Source organism: Hyperolius riggenbachi, chromosome 4, assembly GCF_040937935.1.
Source record: "Hyperolius riggenbachi isolate aHypRig1 chromosome 4, aHypRig1.pri, whole genome shotgun sequence".
Taxonomy (NCBI): Eukaryota; Metazoa; Chordata; class Amphibia; order Anura; family Hyperoliidae; genus Hyperolius; species Hyperolius riggenbachi.
In genome coordinates this window covers 103785799-103805798 of record NC_090649.1, presented here as the reverse complement: position 1 = coordinate 103805798, position 20000 = coordinate 103785799, and the positions used below count along the sequence as shown (strand labels likewise).

Genomic DNA, 20000 nt, shown 5'->3' with positions numbered 1-20000 from the left:
CCTTGATTTAGGCATAGTGATGGCCTACGCTCATAGTTATGCTCCTTGCAATTTCTTTGAACCTACTACCACACATGTATATACATCGGTTGGGTGGTACAGGTCGCTACAGGGCTGCTAACTGGCTCGTTGGTCTAGGGGTATGATTCTCGCTTTGGGTGCAAGAGGTCCCGGGTTCAAATCCCGGACGAGCCCAAGTCTTTCCTCTTGCCATGTCAGGACGGGGAACGTTTGGCTCTGAGGTGTAGCATGGCTTCTTTCTAGTTCCCCTCATGATAGTTGATGAGTGTGTGCTGCACGGACTTTATTTTTGCCCTAAGTAACATTTTTTGAAATGCTACTGGCAAATGTTGTGCTAGCATGTAAGGCACCCTTCCCGGACGAGCCCTTCCTTTAAACTACGTGTTGAACAGAAGCGAAAGAGTGCTCTTGCTAAAAGTAAGTGAAGAAATCAAGTAAAGCCCACTTATAGCCTGTTCCACCACTCTGTGTCCTTTTCACTGCCACTGCTGTTGCCAGAGTCGGCTCGTTGGTCTAGGGGTATGATTCTCGCTTCGGGTGCGAGAGGTCCTGGGTTCAATTCCCGGACGAGCCCTTGATTTAGGCATAGTGATGGCCTACGCTCATAGTTATGCTCCTTGCAATTTCTTTGAACCTACTACCACACATGTATATACATCGGTTGGGTGGTACAGGTCGCTACAGGGCTGCTAATTGGCTCGTTGGTCTAGTGGTATGATTCTCGCTTTGGGTGCGAGAGGTCCCGGGTTCAAATCCCGGACGAGCCCAAGTCTTTCCTCTTGCCATGTCAGGACGGGGAACGTTTGGCTCTGAGGTGTAGCATGGCTTCTTTCTAGTTCCCCTCATGATAGTTGATGAGTGTGTGCTGCACGGACTTTATTTTTGCCCTAAGTAACATTTTTTGAAATGCTACTGGCAAATGTTGTGCTAGCATGTAAGGCACCCATGATCCTAGAGCAGCCCTTGCAGAGCTTGTGTCAGTATACCACCCATACATTGTTTTTGCTGGTCACAATTTTGAAGCTTTTTTAAACAAAACATATGTATCAATAAAATCTTTAATCTACCAAAAATGGCTTCAACTAATCTTAAGCATATCTATCACTTTAAAGGCAAAGCATTCATCTAGCCAATAGAAGGAACTTGCTACTGTTAAAAAAAAAAAAAAAAAAAATAAATAAAGGCACATGTGTGTGTTTAGTGTGCAAGCCGGGGATGCAGTTTCTATACCCTAGCTTCCATCTGGCTCGTTGGTCTAGGGGTATGATTCTCGCTTAGGGTGCGAGAGGTCCTGGGTTCAAATCCCGGACGAGCTCTTCCTTTAAACTACGTGTTGAACAGAAGCGAAAGAGTGCTCTTGCTAAAAGTAAGTGAAGAAATCAAGTAAAGCCCACTTATAGCCTGTTCCACCACTCTGTGTCCTTTTCACTGCCACTGCTGTCGCCAGAGTCGGCTCGTTGGTCTAGGGGTATGATTCTCGCTTCGGGTGCGAGAGGTCCCGGGTTCAATTCCCGGACGAGCCCTTGATTTAGGCATAGTGATGGCCTACGCTCATAGTTATGCTCCTTGCAATTTCTTTGAACCTACTACCACACATGTATATACATCGGTTGGGTGGTACAGGTCGCTACAGGGCTGCTAATTGGCTCGTTGGTCTAGGGGTATGATTCTCGCTTTGGGTGCAAGAGGTCCCGGGTTCAAATCCCGGACGAGCCCAAGTCTTTCCTCTTGCCATGTCAGGACGGGGAACGTTTGGCTCTGAGGTGTAGCATGGCTTCTTTCTAGTTCCCCTCATGATAGTTGATGAGTGTGTGCTGCACGGACTTTATTTTTGCCCTAAGTAACATTTTTTGAAATGCTACTGGCAAATGTTGTGCTAGCATGTAAGGCACCCTTCCCGGACGAGCCCTTCCTTTAAACTACGTGTTGAACAGAAGCGAAAGAGTGCTCTTGCTAAAAGTAAGTGAAGAAATCAAGTAAAGCCCACTTATAGCCTGTTCCACCACTCTGTGTCCTTTTCACTGCCACTGCTGTTGCCAGAGTCGGCTCGTTGGTCTAGGGGTATGATTCTCGCTTCGGGTGCGAGAGGTCCTGGGATCAATTCCCGGACGAGCCCTTGATTTAGGCATAGTGATGGCCTACGCTCATAGTTATGCTCCTTGCAATTTCTTTGAACCTACTACCACACATGTATATACATCGGTTGGGTGGTACAGGTCGCTACAGGGCTGCTAACTGGCTCGTTGGTCTAGGGGTATGATTCTCGCTTTGGGTGCGAGAGGTCCCGGGTTCAAATCCCGGACGAGCCCAAGTCTTTCCTCTTGCCATGTCAGGACGGGGAACGTTTGGCTCTGAGGTGTAGCATGGCTTCTTTCTAGTTCCCCTCATGATAGTTGATGAGTGTGTGCTGCACGGACTTTATTTTTGCCCTAAGTAACATTTTTTGAAATGCTACTGGCAAATGTTGTGCTAGCATGTAAGGCACCCATGATCCTAGAGCAGCCCTTGCAGAGCTTGTGTCAGTATACCACCCATACATTGTTTTTGCTGGTCACAATTTTGAAGCTTTTTTAAACAAAACATATGTATCAATAAAATCTTTAATCTACCAAAAATGGCTTCAACTAATATTAAGCATATCTATCACTTTAAAGGCAAAGCATTCATCTAGCCAATAGAAGGAACTTGCTACTGTTAAAAAAAAAATAAAAAAAAAAAATAAAGGCACATGTGTGTGTTTAGTGTGCAAGCCGGGGATGCAGTTTCTATACCCTAGCTTCCATCTGGCTCGTTGGTCTAGGGGTATGATTCTCGCTTAGGGTGCGAGAGGTCCCGGGTTCAAATCCCGGGCGAGCCCTTCTTTTAAACTACGTGTTGAACAGAAGCGAAAGAGTGCTCTTGCTAAAAGTAAGTGAAGAAATCAAGTAAAGCCCACTTATAGCCTGTTCCACCACTCTGTGTCCTTTTCACCAGTGGTGCTCAAATACCCCTTTTTAAAATTCGAGTTTGGTCGAATTCGAATAGTAAATTATTCGAGGTCATTCGAATATTCGAGTCGAATAATTTTTACTATTCGATTCGACCTCGGACTTCGAGCTCACTATTCGAGTCGGTATTCGAGCTAACTATTCGAGCTGACTATTCGAATTGGCCTTAAATAGCTTCCAACACTTGTTTTGAGGGTGAATGATGCAAGAAACCTCTTTTTTTCCAAGTAACAACAGCAAGTGATTATGTGGGGATGTTCCTTTAAAAAAAAATGTGGAAAGAGAAGTTGTGTCCTTAATTTTGTTCAGTAGTGTTACTGTATATACTTGTTCTTCTTCTTCTTTATCTTTCTTCTTCTTCTTCTATATCGTCTTCTTCTTCTTCTTCTTCTTCTTCTTCTTCTTCTTCTTCTTCTTCTTCTTCTTCTTCTTCTTCTTCTTCTTCTTCTTCTTCTCCTTCCTTTTCAATATAGTCTTATTCTTCTTCACGTATTTCTCTTTTCAATTTTTTTTTAAAGAAATGCATCTATTTTTGAGCGTAACAAATAGCTGGTGGGCGCACGCATGTTGGAAGCGCCATTGTATGTGCTCCCTGGCAGTGGAAACACAAAGACAGCAGGAGGTAAATTCAGCAGCAGGAGGAGGAGGATGAGTGTGTGGCAGCAGGCAGTCAATGAGGCAGGCAGCTCGCCGTGACATAATAGCCCTGGTACCTAGCGGTGATACCAGGGCTGTAAATAAACACAACAGGAGGTCCCAGACAGCGGTCGTGCAGCCCACATTGTGTCCAATACACAACTGGGACAACACAGTTTTCAACCCGGGCACCTCAGAAAAATTAAACCTTTTTTTTTTTTTATGGTTTTTTGGTTTTTGGTTTTGCAACCAATATAGCTATTGTTTGACGTAATAGCTGGTGGCAGAGTGGCAGCAGAAGGTAAATCATCTGTGTACCCTGGCAGTGGGAAACACAGACAGACAGCAGCAGCAGGAGGAGGAATGGAGGAGTAGGCGAGCAGCTATTGTTTGACGTAATAGCTGGTGGCAGAGTGGCAGCAGAAGGTAAATCATCTGTGTACCCTGGCAGTGGGAAACACAGACAGACAGCAGCAGCAGCAGCAGGAGGAGGTATGGAGGAGCAGTGTGAGTGTGGCAGCAGGTAGGCAGCGTGACATAATAGCCCTGGTACCTAGCGGTGATACCAGGGCTGTAAATAAACACAACAGGAGGTCCCAGACAGCGGTCGTGCAGCCCACATTGTGTGCAATACACAACTGGGACAACACAGTTTTCAACCCGGGCACCTCAGAAAAATTAAACCTTTTTTTTTTTTTTATGGTTTTTTGGTTTTTGGTTTTGCAACCAATATAGCTATTGTTTGACGTAATAGCTGGTGGCAGAGTGGCAGCAGAAGGTAAATCATCTGTGTACCCTGGCAGTGGGAAACACAGACAGACAGACAGCAGCAGCAGGAGGAGGAATGGAGGAGTAGGCGAGCAGCTATTGTTTGACGCAATAGCTGGTGGCAGAGTGGCAGCAGAAGGTAAATCATCTGTGTACCCTGGCAGTGGGAAACACAGACAGACAGCAGCAGCAGCAGCAGGAGGAGGTATGGAGGAGCAGTGTGAGTGTGGCAGCAGGTAGGCAGCGTGACATAATAGCCCTGGTACCTAGCGGTGATACCAGGGCTGTAAATAAACACAACAGGAGGTCCCAGACAGCGGTCGTGCAGCCCACATTGTGTCCAATACACAACTGGGACAACACAGTTTTCAACCCGGGCACCTCAGAAAAATTAAACCTTTTTTTTTTTTATGGTTTTTTGGTTTTTGGTTTTGCAACCAATATAGCTATTGTTTGACGTAATAGCTGGTGGCAGAGTGGCAGCAGAAGGTAAATCATCTGTGTACCCTGGCAGTGGGAAACACAGACAGACAGCAGCAGCAGGAGGAGGAATGGAGGAGTAGGCGAGCAGCTATTGTTTGACGTAATAGCTGGTGGCAGAGTGGCAGCAGAAGGTAAATCATCTGTGTACCCTGGCAGTGGGAAACACAGACAGACAGCAGCAGCAGCAGCAGGAGGAGGTATGGAGGAGCAGTGTGAGTGTGGCAGCAGGTAGGCAGCGTGACATAATAGCCCTGGTACCTAGCGGTGATACCAGGGCTGTAAATAAACACAACAGGAGGTCCCAGACAGCGGTCGTGCAGCCCACATTGTGTCCAATACACAACTGGGACAACACAGTTTTCAACCCGGGCACCTCAGAAAAATTAAACCTTTTTTTTTTTTTATGGTTTTTTGGTTTTTGGTTTTGCAACCAATATAGCTATTGTTTGACGTAATAGCTGGTGGCAGAGTGGCAGCAGAAGGTAAATCATCTGTGTACCCTGGCAGTGGGAAACACAGACAGACAGACAGCAGCAGCAGGAGGAGGAATGGAGGAGTAGGCGAGCAGCTATTGTTTGATGTAATAGCTGGTGGCAGAGTGGCAGCAGAAGGTAAATCATCTGTGTACCCTGGCAGTGGGAAACACAGACAGACAGCAGCAGCAGCAGCAGCAGGAGGAGGTATGGAGGAGCAGTGTGAGTGTGGCAGCAGGTAGGCAGCGTGACATAATAGCCCTGGTACCTAGCGGTGATACCAGGGCTGTAAATAAACACAACAGGAGGTCCCAGACAGCGGTCGTGCAGCCCACATTGTGTCCAATACACAACTGGGACAACACAGTTTTCAACCCGGGCACCTCAGAAAAATTAAACCTTTTTTTTTTTTTTTATGGTTTTTTGGTTTTTGGTTTTGCAACCAATATAGCTATTGTTTGACGTAATAGCTGGTGGCAGAGTGGCAGCAGAAGGTAAATCATCAGTGTACCCTGGCAGTGGGAAACACAGACAGACAGCAGAAGGGCAGTACACAGCAGCCCACTGTAGGTGTAAAATGTGTGGCTGCAGGCGACGTAATAGTCAAAGTGAACCAGGCTGGCTTAGTGAGCAGGAGCCAGGAGGTGGTAAAGGGTGGTAAGGCACATTAACGATGGTTCCGGCAGCCAGTTCATGTCCCCCTCTCGCCGACAACAGGGGCCAGGAACTCGCCTTCCACCCACGCCTGGTTCATCTTGAGAAACGTCAGTCTGTCCACAGACTTGTGAGACAGACGTGAGCGTTTCTCGGTGACCACGCCACCAGCTGCACTGAAGCAGCGCTCGGACAGCACGCTGGAAGGGGGGCAGGACAGCACTTCCAGGGCGTACTGCGCCAGCTCGCTCCAGATCTCCATGCGCTTGACCCAATACTCCATGGGATCAACAGGGGCATCGCTGTCAAGCCCGCTGTACGACCCCATGTAGTCAGCCACCATGCGGGTCAGGCGCTGGCTGTGACCGGAGGAGGATGCTGCTGCATGCATCTCCTCTCTAGTCACTGCTGCCGGAGCCTCTACAGTCCTGTAGAGCTCGTGGCTGAGAGACAGCAGGTCTGTGGGGCGCTTGCTGCTGCTGGATGCAGGCACCTGCTGCTGCCTCTGTGCTGGCTGCTGGACAGTGGGGGTGGAAGGCTGGGGGAAGGCTTCCTCCAAGCGCTCAACAAGGGCCTGCTGCAAGCTCCTTATTTGCTGCGCTGGGTCTCCTCCTGCAGGCGGCAGGAACTGGCTCAACTTCCCCTTGAGGCGTGGGTCCAACATCATGCTGATCCAGATGTCCTCCCTCTGCTTCATCTGGATCACCCTGGGGTCCCTGCGCAGGCACGTCAGCATGTGCGCTGCCATTGGGAAGAGGCGGGCCACGTCTGCTGGCACATCGACGTCAGTGCTGTCCTCATCCTCCTCCTCTGCTGCCTCATCCTCTCTCCACCCCCGCACCAACTCAGCTGCGCTGTGCTGATCCCCCTCATCAGCAGCCAGGTCAGGGACCTCCACCAAGTCCTCCTCCTCCTCCCCCTCAGAGGTGGACTGCGCAGCTGGTTGCCGCTCCTGCTGGTCCAAGGCTGCTGCTCCCTGTTCCAGCAAAGCATCGAGGGCCCTGTTCAGCAGAGAAACCAGGGGCACCCACTCGCAGACCATAGCATGGTCCCTGCTCACCATGTTTGTGGCCTGCAGGAAGGGAGCCAGCACTAAGCACACCTGCTGCATGTGCCTCCAGTCATCATCGGGGACGATGGACGGGAAGTTGCTGGTCTTGTCCCTTCTCAGAGCTGCGGAAACAGTGGCCAGGGCAAGGTACTGTTTGACAGCGTGCCTCTGTTCAACCAGACGCTCCAACATCGCCAGGGTGGAGTTCCAGCGAGTCGGAACGTCAAGGATCAGCCGATGGCGTGGCAGATCCAGCTCCTTTTGCACGTCTTCCAGGCTCGCACAGGCTGCAGCCGAGCGCCGGAAGTGACGCACAACATTCCTTGCCGTTTCCAGCAGTTCGCCCATCCCCTGGTAGGTGCGCAGGAACTTCTGCACCACCAGGTTCAGCACGTGGGCAAGACAGGGGATGTGGGTCAGGTTTCCCCTGTGTATTGCGGCAACCAGATTGGCCCCATTGTCGGCCACCACCTCTCCGACTCTGAGGCCTCTGGGGGTCAGCCAAATCCTCTCCTGCTCCTGGAGTTTGGCCAACACATGGGTTGCCGTCAGCTTGGTCTTCCCAAGGCTGACCAAGTGCAGCAGCGCTTGGCAGTGGCGGGCCTTCACGCTGCTGCTGAGGCGGGGGGTTTGGCCAGGTGTGCCGGAGGATGGCAGAGGATCGGAGGAACCTGCTGCAGTTCCCCTGAGCCTGCGGGGTGGCACCACCCACTGTGTTGCTGCTGCTGCTGTGCCCGCTGCTGCTCTCCCATCCTCACCCCCTTCCACCAAGCTGACCCAGTGGACAGTGAAGGACAGGTAGCGGCCTGTCCCGAAGCGGCTGCTCCAGGAGTCCATGGTGACGTGGACCCTTTCACCAACCGCGTGCTCCAGCCCTCGCTCCACATTGGCCATCACAAAGCGGTGCAGTGCAGGAATGGCCTTGCGGGAGAAAAAGTGTCTGCTGGGGAGCTGCCAGTCTGGGGCTGCGCAAGCAAGCAGCGCACGAATGTCGCTCCCCTCCTGCACGAGCGTGTACGGCAGGAGTTGGGAGCACATGGCCCGTGCCAGCAAGCCGTTCAGCTGCCGCACGCGACGGCTGCTGGGAGGCAGAGCCCTAACCACCCCCTGGAAGGACTCGCTCAAAAGGCTCTGGCGTGGCCTTTTGCTGACACGGGAATCAGCAGACACAGCAGAGGAGGCCACTGAGGACTGGCTGCCAGAACAGGCCTCAGTGTCGGCGGCAGGAGTTGCAGAGGGGGGAGGAGCAGTGCGTTTCCGCACTCCTGCTGGTGCTGCTGGAGGAGCAGGAGGGCGGGTGGCTGCTGTTGCTGCTGCTGAAGGCTGTGCAGTGATGGGTGTGGTGCCACTGCCAGCACCAGATGCCTTCAGCCTCTGGAACTCCTCATGCTGGTGGAAATGTTTAGCCGCAAGGTGGTTGATGAGCGAGCTGGTGCAGAACTTTAAGGGGTCTGCACCTCTGCTCAACTTCCGCTGACAGTGGTTGCAAGTGGCGTACTTGCTGTACACAGTGGGCATGGTGAAATATCGCCAGATTGGTGACTTAAACATCCCCCTACGGCATGGAAGCGCTGCTGCCTGTCTCCCTGTGGTGGTTGGGGGGGGGGCTTGGGTGCGGCTGGTGGTGGTACTGGCTGATGCTGCTGCTGCTGAGCCTGAGACACCAGCAGGGTGTGGGACGCTGCCAATGCTTGCAATGATGCGCCTCCTTGCAAGGCCCACAAGCGCATCCTCCTCCTCCTCCTCAGAGCTGCTGAGGACGACATCCCCTGGAGGTGGTGGCACCCAGTCTCTGTCTGTCACCGGGTCATCATCATCCTCCCCCTCCTGAAACATGTCCTGCTGGGATGAGGACCCCCCAAACTCCTCTCCTGATGCATGGATGGGCTGCTTGACTGTCGCCACAGTCTTGCTGTCCAATCCCTCATCCCCCAAAGTGCCCATCAGCATCTCCTCCTCAAGATCGCCAACAACAGCAGACAATTTACTCATGATGCCTGGGGTCAAAAGACTGCTGAATGACAGGTCGGCGAGTGACGGTGAACTGGCCTCCTCCCCAGACCCTGCTGGGCGGCTGCTGCGAACAGGGGTGGTGGTGGTGGTGAGGGTGGAGGCCTCGGATGCAGAGCTGATGGCGGGCTGCTCATCCTCCGTCATGAGTTGTACCACAGTGTCTGCATCCTTTTCCTCAATGGGACGTTTCCGACCCGGCTGGAGGAAAATGGGAGCAGGTGCTACACGCTGCTGCTGCTGTGTCTCTGCAGCGTGAGTTGCAGATGCTCCTGCTGGGCGGCGCCCAAGGCGTCCACGGCCAGTGGCTATGGGAGGAATGTTAGCCACTGACGCTGCTGCTGCGGAACTGTGCATGGTGGCGCGCCCGCGGCCGCGGCTTGCCACAATGCTGCTCCCTCTCCTCCTGATTCCCTTGCTGCCCTTCCCCTTGCCAAAACCGCGCTGGCTGCCACTTCCAGACATCTTCAATGTTTTGGGCGTATAGACAAAAGTTTTTTAAAAGGGCGGGTGAAAAGTGGGGTACTTTAATGGAGTGGGTTGGTTGGTGAGGTGACTGAGTGAGTGTCCCCTAGTACAGTAAGTAAGTAGTAACAGTCAGGAAGTACAACTAGCAGTTACAATAATCAGTAGTAATCACAAGTAAATTTAGTGTGTGTACACTCAGACAGTGAGTGCCCGCACGCAGGAGCTAGTAGCCTATGAACACAGTGACTGAGTGTCCTAGACTCCTAGTACAGTAAGAGTAAGTAGTAACAGTAAGTAGAACTAACTAATTACAATAATCAATCAGCGATCAGAAGGAAATGGAGTGTGGGTGGTGTGTGTACACTCAGACAGTGAGTGCCCGCACGCAGGAGCTAGTAGCCTATGAACACAGTGACTGAGTGTCCTAGACTCCTAGTACAGTAAGAGTAAGTAGTAACAGTAAGTAGAACTAACTAATTACAATAATCAATCAGCGATCAGAAGGAAATGGAGTGTGGGTGGTGTGTGTACACTCAGACAGTGAGTGACCGCACGCAGGAGCTAGTAGCCTATGAACACACAGTGACTGAGTGTCCTAGACTCCTAGTACAGTAAGAGTAAGTAGTAACAGTAAGTAGAACTAACTAATTACAATAATCAATCAGCGATCAGAAGGAAATGGAGTGTGGGTGGTGTGTGTACACTCAGACAGTGAGTGCCCGCACGCAGGAGCTAGTAGCCTATGAACACAGTGACTGAGTGTCCTAGACTCCTAGTACAGTAAGAGTAAGTAGTAACAGTAAGTAGAACTAACTAATTACAATAATCAATCAGCGATCAGAAGGAAATGGAGTGTGGGTGGTGTGTGTACACTCAGACAGTGAGTGACCGCACGCAGGAGCTAGTAGCCTATGAACACACAGTGACTGAGTGTCCTAGACTCCTAGTACAGTAAGAGTAAGTAGTAACAGTAAGTAGAACTAACTAATTACAATAATCAATCAGCGATCAGAAGGAAATGGAGTGTGGGTGGTGTGTGTACACTCAGACAGTGAGTGCCCGCACGCAGGAGCTAGTAGCCTATGAACACAGTGACTGAGTGTCCTAGACTCCTAGTACAGTAAGAGTAAGTAGTAACAGTAAGTAGAACTAACTAATTACAATAATCAATCAGCGATCAGAAGGAAATGGAGTGTGGGTGGTGTGTGTACACTCAGACAGTGAGTGACCGCACGCAGGAGCTAGTAGCCTATGAACACACAGTGACTGAGTGTCCTAGACTCCTAGTACAGTAAGAGTAAGTAGTAACAGTAAGTAGAACTAACTAATTACAATAATCAATCAGCGATCAGAAGGAAATGGAGTGTGGGTGGTGTGTGTACACTCAGACAGTGAGTGACCGCACGCAGGAGCTAGTAGCCTATGAACACACAGTGACTGAGTGTCCTAGACTCCTAGTACAGTAAGAGTAAGTAGTAACAGTAAGTAGAACTAACTAATTACAATAATCAATCAGTGATCAGAAGGAAATGGAGTGTGGGTGGTGTGTGTACACTCAGACAGTGAGTGCCCGCACGCAGGAGCTAGTAGCCTATGAACACAGTGACTGAGTGTCCTAGACTCCTAGTACAGTAAGAGTAAGTAGTAACAGTAAGCAGAGCCGGGACAAGGTCCTCCAGCACCCAAGGCTGAGACACCAATGTGCGCCCCTCCATCCCTCCCACCCCAGCCGTCACACACTGATTGCTATTAGACTAAGAGGCGCCACAGGGCCCACAACCTCCCCAACACCTTAATATCTAGTTATCTGGCTTGCAGTCACTGCTATGTATCCCCTTTTCTTATTTCTTTCTGCTTCAAACACAATTAGGAATGACAGCTGAATGAATTCTGCGCCCCCTCCTATACTGCGCCCTGAGGCTGGAGCCTCTCCAGCCTATGCCTCGGCCCGGCCCTGACAGTAAGTAGAACTAACTAATTACAATAATCAATCAGCGATCAGAAGGAAATGGAGTGTGGGTGGTGTGTGTACACTCAGACAGTGAGTGCCCGCACGCAGGAGCTAGTAGCCTATGAACACAGTGACTGAGTGTCCTAGACTCCTAGTACAGTAAGAGTAAGTAGTAACAGTAAGTAGAACTAACTAATTACAATAATCAATCAGCGATCAGAAGGAAATGGAGTGTGGGTGGTGTGTGTACACTCAGACAGTGAGTGACCGCACGCAGGAGCTAGTAGCCTATGAACACACAGTGACTGAGTGTCCAAGACTCCTAGTACAGTAAGAGTAAGTAGTAACAGTAAGTAGAACTAACTAATTACAATAATCAATCAGCGATCAGAAGGAAATGGAGTGTGGGTGGTGTGTGTACACTCAGACAGTGAGTGACCGCACGCAGGAGCTAGTAGCCTATGAACACACAGTGACTGAGTGTCCTAGACTCCTAGTACAGTAAGAGTAAGTAGTAACAGTAAGTAGAACTAACTAATTACAATAATCAATCAGCGATCAGAAGGAAATGGAGTGTGGGTGGTGTGTGTACACTCAGACAGTGAGTGCCCGCACGCAGGAGCTAGTAGCCTATGAACACAGTGACTGAGTGTCCTAGACTCCTAGTACAGTAAGAGTAAGTAGTAACAGTAAGTAGAACTAACTAATTACAATAATCAATCAGCGATCAGAAGGAAATGGAGTGTGGGTGGTGTGTGTACACTCAGACAGTGAGTGACCGCACGCAGGAGCTAGTAGCCTATGAACACACAGTGACTGAGTGTCCTAGACTCCTAGTACAGTAAGAGTAAGTAGTAACAGTAAGTAGAACTAACTAATTACAATAATCAATCAGCGATCAGAAGGAAATGGAGTGTGGGTGGTGTGTGTACACTCAGACAGTGAGTGACCGCACGCAGGAGCTAGTAGCCTATGAACACACAGTGACTGAGTGTCCTAGACTCCTAGTACAGTAAGAGTAAGTAGTAACAGTAAGTAGAACTAACTAATTACAATAATCAATCAGCGATCAGAAGGAAATGGAGTGTGGGTGGTGTGTGTACACTCAGACAGTGAGTGCCCGCACGCAGGAGCTAGTAGCCTATGAACACAGTGACTGAGTGTCCTAGACTCCTAGTACAGTAAGAGTAAGTAGTAACAGTAAGTAGAACTAACTAATTACAATAATCAATCAGCGATCAGAAGGAAATGGAGTGTGGGTGGTGTGTGTACACTCAGACAGTGAGTGACCGCACGCAGGAGCTAGTAGCCTATGAACACAGTGACTGAGTGTCCTAGACTCCTAGTACAGTAAGAGTAAGTAGTAACAGTAAGTAGAACTAACTAATTACAATAATCAATCAGCGATCAGAAGGAAATGGAGTGTGGGTGGTGTGTGTACACTCAGACAGTGAGTGACCGCACGCAGGAGCTAGTAGCCTATGAACACACAGTGACTGAGTGTCCTAGACTCCTAGTACAGTAAGAGTAAGTAGTAACAGTAAGTAGAACTAACTAATTACAATAATCAATCAGCGATCAGAAGGAAATGGAGTGTGGGTGGTGTGTGTACACTCAGACAGTGAGTGACCGCACGCAGGAGCTAGTAGCCTATGAACACAGTGACTGTCTGACTGAGTGTCCTAGACTCCTAGTACAGTAAGAGTAAGTAGTAACAGTAAGTACAACTAACTAACAATAATCTGTGAGGAAACGCGGAAAAGCCGCCGTCTCTCGAGGTGAGGCGGCGGTTTCCGCGTCCAGCATGGCGTCACAACGCGGAAAAAACGCCGCATGCCGCATGGGCAGTGCGGCGGAATCCGCATTGGTAACGGCGGAATCCACATCAGAGGCGACCCCCGCATTAGATACATTGCAAAACAGTACTGGTGTGGCTGGGACTGATAGTCCACCAAGATTCAGACTTACACGCGCGCGAGCACTGAGGCAGAATTTAAATAGCAGTTAGAAGGGTGTCGGCTGACCAGCTGGGTCAGCTGACAAATTCCACTGCTCCCATTGGACCAGCAATTAGGGAGGTCCTGGAAAGGTCCTAGAGTATATATACTGCTGGTTGTTCACTTGCTCCTTGTCTGGCGTTGCGTTCACATATGTGGGAGCACCCAGATCCGTAGTTAGATCCGTTAGTGTGCCGGGACCAGCTGGAGCTGTAATCCTACACTAAGCTAGATTCTGTTGATAGCTAAAGTACTAGTTTGATTGTGATTATCTGTTATGACTTTTGCCTGCCTTGACTATCCTCCTGAACTCTGATCTTGCACCTCGATATTTCTGATACTCTGTTGCCGAACCCCGGCTCGTACTTTGACTCTGCTTCTGCCTCCTGATTTTGTACCCCGATATTTCTGATACCCCGTTGCTGAACCCTGCCTGTACTCTGACTCTGCCTTTGCCTCCTGATCCTGTACTTTATCTGTCCGTGTGTGTACGACCTGGCTTGTCCGACCTCGAGAACCGACCTTACCGTTAGAGGCGGTTCCTCGCTCTGTTAGCGATCCTTCCTCCTGAGGGTCACTTTCAGATATCCCTTCCTACTGTCAGTCTGACTCCTCCCGTCTTGGAGAGCTCAGGTCTGCGGAAGGAATCTGTGCAGTACTCCTTACTGCATTGAGGCCTTGTCCTCTTAGTGTTACAGTTACACCAAACACTACACTCTATTCAGGTGATCAGAGGTTAGTTTGTATATCGGATTATCGGTGAGACTGCAGTTCACTTATAATCTGGTATATATCTGTATTTCCGGTGATACTGCAGATCACCGGTAATCAGATACTCTCTGCGCCCACCGATCGTTACAGAACGCCAGACCAAAAAACAAAATGGACGCAAACACTGGTCGTCTGGGTATGCTTGCCACTTCGGTGGATAACCTCCATCAAGCACTGGGCCAGCACAAAGCTTTGATTGATGCCCTTTCGGGCTCTGTGCAAACCCTCCAGACGTCAGTTGATTCAGTGCGATCCCCTCCTAGTGATGACATACGTATGCCTGTACCTGATAAATTTTCCGGCCACAAGTCTGACTTCCGGAATTTCAAGAGTAGAGTGTTGTCATACTTCGAGTTAAGACCCCGATCCTCGGGGACTGAGACCCAACGGGTCATTTTCATTAAAACACTGTTAACTGGTGATTCCCAGTCCTGGGCATACAACCTGTCCCCCACTAATTTAGCTCTGACCTCAGTCGAGGAATTTTTTAAGGCTATGGCCGTAATATACGACGACCCTGACCTTGCGGCAACTTCAGAGCGGAAGCTCAAACTTTTGCGGCAAGGCAGAGGGTCGGTCGAGGATTACGCAGCAGAATTTCGTAGGTGGTCTGTTACCGCCAGATTCGACAATTTTGCTCTGATGGATTATTTTCTATCTGGGTTGTCGGAGGAGGTCTCTGATTTGATGCTAACCTTACCCGAGCCCGCAACAGTCGATGAGGCCATATCATCGGCCATCAGAGTCGATCGTCGACTACGCCATCAGAGGCAGACTAGGGGCAGTCACCGGGTCAGGGTGACTTCGTATGTGGCACCTTCTGGTACACCCGCAGTAACGGCATCTCCACCGGTGTCACCCTCTCCAGCCTCACCACCACCCGAACCCATGCAAATTGGTCGATCAAGATTGACCCAGGTGGAACGTAGGCGGAGAATAACAGAACAACTGTGCCTGTATTGTGCAGAAGCAGGGCACAGGGTGCGAAACTGCCCTAACAAGTCGGGAAACGGGTCTGCCTAGGAGTAGTGGGGGGTGACACCCTAGGCACTTCATTCTCACCCCAAAAAGAGAAGAAGTTACTTCTCCCCTGTACTATTACGTGGGATGATAAGTCTGTGGACACTGAAGCTTTTATTGACTCTGGCTCAGCGGCCAATTTTATGAACCTTGAATTTGCTCGGGAGTTGGGTATTCCTCTCACTCCAGTAAGTCCCCCCATTCAGGTCACGGCAGTAGACGATTCCCCGCTGCAACGGGATCGTCCCCTGTCTCAGACTCCGCAGGTGAGGGTTACGATAGGGGTATTGCATGGGGAACAGCTACAGTTTTTCGTTTTGAACATGTCAACCTCCACTATTATCTTAGGCATGCCTTGGTTACAGGCCCACTCTCCACAAATCGACTGGGCCACGGGTCAGGTAACCAGATGGTCTGATCGTTGTCACCAACAGTGTCTAGGAAAGGTGACATTGGGTCAGACCAAGGTGTACGTGGAGGGTGTTCCCGAGGTGTATTCCGATTTTTCTGATGTCTTTTGTCCCAAGTCTGCTGATCAATTACCTCCTCATCGCCCGTTCGATTGCCCCATTGATCTCCGTGCTGGTTGTATGCCCCCTAGGGGTCACCTGTATAACTTGTCCGGTCCCGAGAAGTTGGCCATGCAGGATTACATTCGTGACAACCTGGCCAAGGGGTTTATTCGGCCCTCTCGGTCACCTGCTGGGGCCGGTTTCTTTTTTGTTAAGAAAAAAGACGGGGGTCTTCGACCTTGTATCGACTACCGAGGTCTCAATAAAATCACGGTGAAAAATCGCTATCCGTTACCATTGATAGACGACTTATTCACGCAGGTCACTACTGCAAAGATCTTTTCTAAGTTAGATCTGAGGGGGGCATACAACCTAATCCGCATTAGAAGGGGCGATGAATGGAAGACGGCCTTTAACACACCCGACGGGCATTACGAATACTTGGTGATGCCCTTCGGGTTGTGCAATGCGCCCGCCGTCTTCCAGGAACTAATCAATGAGGTATTCCGGGAGGTATTGGGTAAATTCGTACTGGTATATCTCGATGATATATTAATTTATTCCAATAACCTCCCCGAACACAGGGTCCATGTGAAATTTGTCCTAAACAAATTAAGACAGAATAGACTCTATGCCAAGTTAGAAAAGTGTATTTTTGAGGTGACATCCGTCACGTTTCTGGGGTATGTGATTTCTACCTCAGGTCTGTCAATGACCCTGCTAAAGTCACAGCTGTCCTAGAATGGCCGCAACCTGTGGGTCTGAAAGCCCTCCAGAGATTCCTGGGTTTTGCAAATTATTATAGGAGGTTTATAAAAGGGTACTCCACAATCATTGCACCCCTTACCAGTCTTACAAAAAAGGGGGCAGATACTACCCACTGGTCTCCGGAGGCTCAGAATGCATTTTCTAGTCTGAAAAAATTGTTTTGTTCCGCACCAATCCTGAGACATGTCGACACCGCTTATCCGTTCATTGTTGAGGTCGATGCCTCGGAGGTCGGGGTAGGGGCTGTGCTGTCTCAGCGATCAGGGTTACAGGGAAGACTACATCCCTGTGCGTACTTTTCCCGTAGGTTCTCTCCGGCGGAGAGAAACTACGATATAGGCAACAGAGAGCTCCTGGCCATTAAATTGGCATTTGAGGAGTGGCGCCACTGGTTGGAGGGGGCAGAGCACATGATCACTGTTTACACCGACCACAAGAACTTGGAGTACATCGAGGGGGCTAAGAGGCTTAGTCCCCGTCAGGCCCGGTGGTCCTTGTTTTTTACGAGATTCAGGTTTATAATCACATACACTCCAGGTAGCAAAAACATCAAGGCAGATGCCCTCTCCAGGTGTTTCGAACCTGAGACAGCACAGCCCCCCACTCCTGAATCCATCATTCCGCAGAAACTGGTGTTAGCCGCCACGGAGTCTTGGGAAGAGTGGACAGAGATCGTGGGTCCCTTTCAGCAGGAGGTTCCTGAAGGGAAACCCGAAGGGGTCTTGTTCATACCACTACCATTCCGGTTACAGGTTCTGCAACTCTTTCACGCCCATAAGAATGCTGGTCATCCTGGAGCTGCCAGAACGCAGGATCTGATTGCCAGGTGTGCTTGGTGGCCTTCCTTGGCAACAGATTGCAAGGAGTATGTTAGGGAGTGTGCGGTGTGCGCCCAGAGTAAGCCCTCCCGGCTGGCACCTGTAGGAAGGTTGCAGCCTTTGCCCACCCCGAGTGAGCCATGGACCCACTTGTCCATGGATTTTGTGGGGGAATTGCCCAGGTCTGAAGGCATGTCGGTCATTTGGGTGGTAGTCGATCGGTTTAGCAAAATGGCCCATTTTGTGCCCCTGAAAGGACTCCCCTCGGCTCAAGAACTGGCTGAATTGTTTATCATTCACATCTTCCGGCTGCATGGCATTCCGGAAGACATCGTGTCTGATAGGGGAGTCCAGTTTGTGTCTGGATTCTGGAGGGCATTTTGCCACCAAATGGGCATGAAATTGTCTTTCTCGTCAGGCTACCACCCACAGACCAATGGGCAGACAGAACGCATTAACCAATCCCTGGAGCAATTCCTGAGATGCTACGTTGCTGAGGCCCAGAGTGACTGGGTGAAATTTTTGCCCTTCGCGGAATTCGCTCAAAATAATTTAAAGAATTCCTCGTCTGGGTTTTCCCCATTTCAGATTGTAACAGGGAGGTCACCCAAATTTTCCCCTTTTCCAGTTGTCTCGTCTCCATTTCCAGCACTGGAAGATTGGCAGAGATCACTCAGGGACAATTGGGGAATTGTTAAGGGGAATTTACAGAAGGCGTTCCAGAGTCAGAAGGGTCAAGCAGATAAGAGACGGTCCGTGGAATGGAAGTTTCGGCCAGGGGATCTAGTCTGGGTGTCCACGCGTCACTTGACCCTGAAGTAGCCATCTGCCAAACTGGGTCCCAGGTTTGTGGGCCCATTTTCCGTGACCAAGAAGATTAATAATGTTACTTATTCCATTGACCTTCCCACCAGCATGCGGGGGGTGAGGTCTTTCCACGTATCCCTTCTTAAACCAGCAGTCCAGGTGGGTCCCACTCCTCCTCCTCCCGTGTTGGTGGATGCCCAACCCGAGTACGAAGTGGAGAAGATCATAGATTCACGTACTGTACAGAACTCGGTACAGTACCTCGTACATTGGAAGGGGTACGGGATTGAGGAGAGGCAATGGGTACCTAGGAACCGCATGCATGCGGACGAGTTAGTGAAGGAATTTCATGCTGTACATCCCGAGAAACCTGGTGGGAGTTGTCCGGAGTCCACTCCTCGGGAGGGGGGTACTGTGAGGAAACGCGGAAAAGCCGCCGTCTCTCGAGGTGAGGCGGCGGTTTCCGCGTCCAGCATGGCGTCACAACGCGGAAAAAACGCCGCATGCCGCATGGGCAGTGCGGCGGAATCCGCATTGGTAACGGCGGAATCCACATCAGAGGCGACCCCCGCATTAGATACATTGCAAAACAGTACTGGTGTGGCTGGGACTGATAGTCCACCAAGATTCAGACTTACACGCGCGCGAGCACTGAGGCAGAATTTAAATAGCAGTTAGAAGGGTGTCGGCTGACCAGCTGGGTCAGCTGACAAATTCCACTGCTCCCATTGGACCAGCAATTAGGGAGGTCCTGGAAAGGTCCTAGAGTATATATACTGCTGGTTGTTCACTTGCTCCTTGTCTGGCGTTGCGTTCACATATGTGGGAGCACCCAGATCCGTAGTTAGATCCGTTAGTGTGCCGGGACCAGCTGGAGCTGTAATCCTACACTAAGCTAGATTCTGTTGATAGCTAAAGTACTAGTTTGATTGTGATTATCTGTTATGACTTTTGCCTGCCTTGACTATCCTCCTGAACTCTGATCTTGCACCTCGATATTTCTGATACTCTGTTGCCGAACCCCGGCTCGTACTTTGACTCTGCTTCTGCCTCCTGATTTTGTACCCCGATATTTCTGATACCCCGTTGCTGAACCCTGCCTGTACTCTGACTCTGCCTTTGCCTCCTGATCCTGTACTTTATCTGTCCGTGTGTGTACGACCTGGCTTGTCCGACCTCGAGAACCGACCTTACCGTTAGAGGCGGTTCCTCGCTCTGTTAGCGATCCTTCCTCCTGAGGGTCACTTTCAGATATCCCTTCCTACTGTCAGTCTGACTCCTCCCGTCTTGGAGAGCTCAGGTCTGCGGAAGGAATCTGTGCAGTACTCCTTACTGCATTGAGGCCTTGTCCTCTTAGTGTTACAGTTACACCAAACACTACACTCTATTCAGGTGATCAGAGGTTAGTTTGTATATCGGATTATCGGTGAGACTGCAGTTCACTTATAATCTGGTATATATCTGTATTTCCGGTGATACTGCAGATCACCGGTAATCAGATACTCTCTGCGCCCACCGATCGTTACATAATCTATCAGTAATCAGAAGGAAATAGAGTGTGTGTACACACAGACAGTGAGTGAGTGCACACACGCAGGAGCTAGCTAGTAGCCTATAAACAGTGACAGTCAGTGAGTGTCCTACTCCTAGTACAGTATAACTACAATACTATTAGTAAAGGACAGCAGAAATACTGGTATAGATGAGAGAAATAAACAGAGGACAGCTGCCCACAGAGGCAAGGCCCCCCTGAGGCCTAAACCTGTAAGCTTGCAGCAGCTGCCTGTCTCTAATGTAACACACAA

The 20000-nt window shown here is 50.1% G+C and overlaps 10 non-coding genes across 10 annotated transcripts in view; all 10 read left to right on the top strand.

Annotated features, from left to right (window-relative positions):
- Positions 1 to 2, top strand: part of TRNAP-CGG (transfer RNA proline (anticodon CGG)) — a 72-nt gene extending 70 nt beyond the window's left edge. Inside the window, exon 1 of the tRNA in view lies at positions 1 to 2. This exon is cut by the window's left edge and continues 70 nt beyond it. This is a non-coding gene — a tRNA (tRNA-Pro).
- Positions 3 to 123: 121 nt separating this feature from the next.
- Positions 124 to 195, top strand: TRNAP-UGG (transfer RNA proline (anticodon UGG)). The gene has a single exon. It is a non-coding gene; the product is annotated as a tRNA-Pro (tRNA).
- Positions 196 to 523: 328 nt separating this feature from the next.
- TRNAP-CGG (transfer RNA proline (anticodon CGG)) lies at positions 524 to 595 on the top strand. The gene has a single exon. It is a non-coding gene; the product is annotated as a tRNA-Pro (tRNA).
- Positions 596 to 716: 121 nt separating this feature from the next.
- TRNAP-UGG (transfer RNA proline (anticodon UGG)) lies at positions 717 to 788 on the top strand. The gene has a single exon. It is a non-coding gene; the product is annotated as a tRNA-Pro (tRNA).
- A 477-nt stretch (positions 789 to 1265) lies between these two features.
- Positions 1266 to 1337, top strand: TRNAP-AGG (transfer RNA proline (anticodon AGG)). Its single transcript has one exon. It is a non-coding gene; the product is annotated as a tRNA-Pro (tRNA).
- A 135-nt stretch (positions 1338 to 1472) lies between these two features.
- On the top strand, positions 1473 to 1544 carry TRNAP-CGG (transfer RNA proline (anticodon CGG)). Its single transcript has one exon. It is a non-coding gene; the product is annotated as a tRNA-Pro (tRNA).
- Positions 1545 to 1665: 121 nt separating this feature from the next.
- TRNAP-UGG (transfer RNA proline (anticodon UGG)) lies at positions 1666 to 1737 on the top strand. Its single transcript has one exon. It is a non-coding gene; the product is annotated as a tRNA-Pro (tRNA).
- A 328-nt stretch (positions 1738 to 2065) lies between these two features.
- TRNAP-CGG (transfer RNA proline (anticodon CGG)) lies at positions 2066 to 2137 on the top strand. Its single transcript has one exon. It is a non-coding gene; the product is annotated as a tRNA-Pro (tRNA).
- A 121-nt stretch (positions 2138 to 2258) lies between these two features.
- On the top strand, positions 2259 to 2330 carry TRNAP-UGG (transfer RNA proline (anticodon UGG)). The gene has a single exon. It is a non-coding gene; the product is annotated as a tRNA-Pro (tRNA).
- Positions 2331 to 2806: 476 nt separating this feature from the next.
- On the top strand, positions 2807 to 2878 carry TRNAP-AGG (transfer RNA proline (anticodon AGG)). Its single transcript has one exon. It is a non-coding gene; the product is annotated as a tRNA-Pro (tRNA).
- Positions 2879 to 20000: the final 17122 nt, after the last annotated feature.